The sequence below is a fragment of the Mus pahari genome, chromosome X (assembly GCF_900095145.1).
Source record: "Mus pahari chromosome X, PAHARI_EIJ_v1.1, whole genome shotgun sequence".
Classification (NCBI taxonomy): Eukaryota; Metazoa; Chordata; class Mammalia; order Rodentia; family Muridae; genus Mus; species Mus pahari.
The window spans coordinates 117,971,502-117,975,818 of NC_034613.1; positions in this window are offsets into that span (position 1 = coordinate 117,971,502).

The window sequence follows — 4,317 nt, forward strand, 5'->3', positions numbered from 1 at the left end:
CAGTAGCTATGTACTTGTTGGAAATGCAGTTACCCAAGTCCACTACAGGCAAGCTGAATCATAACTGTTTAAGTTGAACCAAAATCTGATTTTTATAAGTCTTTTAGTTGGTTCTAAAGCACATAAATACTTGAAAAACATTACATTGGATTAATGAGAGGCCAAGGTTATATTTTAGGGGTGTTAATCACTTGAGATTCTTTTAGGTAAATAGAACAGAGAAATAAAGACAGACAATGGAAACTTCAGTTCCTCGGATTTGGGACATGAGAACAATGTGGAAGCTTGAAGATTAGGTTTACAGAAGTAGGAAAATGCATAAGGGAGAAAGCTAGTCCTTGAAATATACCAATTTTATGATGTCATATATGCAAATTTTATAATGTATGAAAGATACATATACTAATGACAGAGTAAAACACATATAAGATAAAGGGTGCACAGGAGAGCCACATGTATGTGTAGCATGCATAAAAGTGCATAAGACTATAATAAACATCTTATGATGATAGTTATCAGAGAAAAGATGGATAAGTCATTTGTAGAAGGTAACTTTTGTCCTACAAGCCTGTGATTAAGAATTACCACAAAGTCAAATAGCTTAAAACAAGATAAATTTATACATAGAGTGTTCTGAAGGCCACAAGTCTGAAATTGAGTTGCTAGCACAGGAACACTCGTTAGGCTTAGGAATCATTCCTTGTTTCTCTAGTTTCTTATCATATTGCATGTGATTTGCTTCCTCAAGAATGGATATGACCAGTACCATTTTAAATCAGAGTATCTGTGATAATATACACCATAAACCTCCTGATATCAGCTTTATCTTTTTCTAGCAGAAGGTTGTAATGGATTCACAGAGATTATAGGATTCAAAATCCTTTACAGATCTTCCCCAGGATCCCCTTCTCTCATCATTAGTATAGGAGGTAGAATTTTGGCTAGGTGTTGGACTCTGGTGGCTTAATCTCCAAGTATGTGCCCGGTGGGGATTTTTTCAGAGGTTTAGCATTTTCTATGTTATTAATGCAGTGGATGAGAGTCTTCAAAATTATAGCTGCAGGGAAGTTGTTCACATAGCTGGTCATGAATCACCTATTCTCCTGTATACAAACTCATTAAAACCATTCCTCTCCAAGCTCTGTTTTTATGGGTTTTTTTTTTTTTTGGTCGGTTAATGCTGTATCAATCTAAGGTTAGTAGATGTTTTGTTACATCTCCTGAGAAAAACTGATACATGGCCTACTTTTTGCTCCCTATACTTTCTCTTAGCCAACACTCATCATTTAATTTAAGACACAACAGCAATCTATGACAATTCCATCCTGTACTTCTTAAGTAAGTTATGTCTTCAAAGATATCATATCCAAATAAAATCACACTTATAAGTAGTAGATATTAGAATTCAACATTCCTTGTTTTAAAGAATGAAATTAAGTCCATTACAAGAAACAGAAAACTTCTATTGTTCTTATATATCCAGTAGTGCTGTGGATACACAGTAAATATACTTAGATATTTCTTTTTTTAAGATTTATTTATTATTATATCTAAGTACACTGTAGCTGTCTTCAGACATACCATAAGAGTGTGTCAGGACTCATTACGGATGGTTGTAAGCCATCATGTGGTTGTTTGGACTTGAACTCACGACCTTCAAAAGAGTAGTTTGTGCTCTTAACCACTGAGCCATCTCTCCAGCCCATAGATATTTCTAAATGAAAAAAATAACGACAAAAATTTTGAGGAACAATGGGAATGAGGCTAATATCTATATGCCATTTAGGAAAAATGAAGCCTTAAGTATTGTACAAGACTAGAGAAGTGTAAAGGTTGGGGACTTGTTGATAGAAGACCCTGTTTATACATTTGCATAAGGTTGATTACTTACATCCTCTTTAGCATTACATACATTCCTCTTCATTTTTTTTTCTTGCTAAACATTTCAAGTTTTACTCTTGTTAGAAAGTCATTTCACAGCTGGGTAGTGGTGGTTCATGTCTTTAATACCACCATATTGGGGAGGCAGAGGTGGCAGATTTCTGACTTAGAGGTCAGCCTGGTCTACAGAGTGAGTTCCAGGACAGACAGGGGTAAACAGAGAAACCCTGTCTTGAAAAGAAAAAAAAAAGAAAGAAAGGGAAAGAGGGAGGTAGAGAGAGCGAGGGAGGGAGGGAGAAATGAGGAAGGAAGGGAGGAAAAAGTAAAAGAAAAAGAAAAAAGAAAAAAGAAAAGGAAAAAAAGAAAAGGAAAAACAAAGTAAAGTCATTTCACATTCCTNAAGAGAAACATACATCTCGCCCTTTAAAAGTCAGAATGGCCACATGAAAAGGCAGTATATATGCCCAACTCTAAATATTAATTTAATCATATGTGTTAGGAATTAGGGTGTTATTTTTTTCTAAAGATGTGATGTGCATGGTTTTTGGTTGCTGATATGTGACCAGCAGAGCTGCTTACTACCCCCAACTAGGCTAGTCTACATCAAAGATTAACATTGCTTTGGTAGGGGAGCTTATTACAGGAAAAAGTAGTAGCAGAGACCCTACCTCCTCAGCAGAAAACCCATCACACCAGCTTATATGCCAAGAACTGTAAGTAAGTATGCAGAAGCACACTTAACACAATGTAATAAGAAGATAATGTTTAGTCTATTCTAGCATATAACAGTTTTCATTGGTGCCCAGACAGAATGATTTATCATTACAGCAAATCTTGCTGCACCAAGATCACTCATAGGCCCAAAATAAACATCATATGATAATTTGATGATTATTTGGATAATCACGAATGTTCCAAGATTATATCTACTAGGTTAGCTAGAGTTTTTATCTATACAAATACTTATTATTTGAAAATAATGCTTAAAACAGACGTGGAGATATAAAGCCTATTTTCAAATGGAGCTTTTTGGTAAAGAACTTCCTACAGCCAAGCCAAACTGTAATATGGGAGAGCAGCAGAGTCAGCTGGTTCCAGTAACTTCCTGGATACATAATCCCATACAAAAACCTAATTGAGGCTGAAGATTGAAGCTGACTCATGCAAAACTGAGCCATGGGTGCACAATGACTCACAGAAAGCCTTCTGAGACAAAGGGCTCCAGCCTGTGGATTATTCACATTGTTGAACATGATTGCAAGAGAAGAGCCCCAAGCTGAGATAGCAAGCATGGACTTGTTCCAGAGTCAATCAGAGGCACCTGAAAGTGGCGCTTACATGAGGAGAGGGATCAAGAAACACTAGAGTAACTGAATAAAAGACGTGTCCAGAGAAGGGCCAGGAGGATGGGTCATGTGATTTGGGACACATTAATACTTCACATAGATGGAATGCTGGGACACAGTTGGTCTTTCCAAGATGCATCTTCTATAATCTTGAGCTCATGTTTCTCTAATCCTGCTAGTCTGGTGATCTCAGAATGATCCCACTTATTGTCTGGAAGTGGGACCTAGTGCTAGAAGTAGTTCTGGGAAACTGAGGTAAAAAGAAGACTTGTACAAGGAAGTCATGACAGGGCCACTGCTTAAAGCCAGTATAAGGCCTCCTTTTCTGCTCTCTAGCCCAGAATTACTTTCTTCAAAGTAAGAAAAAATCATGAATGTAAGTGTATCAGATATATTATCAGTTACTTCACATTTATGAACTTTCAATGACATTGCCAAGGCTATCACATGGAGGGGGAAGCATTCCAGTAGCTGTTCCTTCATGTACTTCCCCTACAATGGAAATTATGTTCATTAAATATCTGTGTATAACACAACATAAGGGCTCTCCTCTACTCAGACATATCCTACAATCTATTTTCCATTGGTGAGCCCTTCTGATGCTTCCATCCCTATACCCTCCCCAATCACCCAGAAAATGGGTATGTTGAAGGGATCAATGTGGGGAGGGAAGGAAATCCTGAGATGGGACTAGCAGGACACTGTAATGAAAGTGGAAATGGGAAAAGCAGGAAGAAGCTCTTTAACTGGGAAGGGGGAAAGAGGATAACATAGAGGGGTAGGGCTAGAGGAGGGATAGATAACATTAAAGATGCTTGAATTAAAAGCCACATTGAATCATGTAGTGAGAATTTTGATTTCGATGAAAAACTCAAAAATCTTTTTTATTTATTATTTTCTTTATTTACATTTCAAATGCTATCCCTAATGTTCCCTATACCCCCCCTGCCCCTGCTCCCCTACCTGCCCACTCCCAGTATTTGGCCCTGGCCTTCCCCAGTGCTGGGTCATATAATGTTTACAAGACCAAGGGGCCTCTCTTCCCAATGATGGCAGATTAGACCATCTTCTGCTACATATGCAGCTAGAG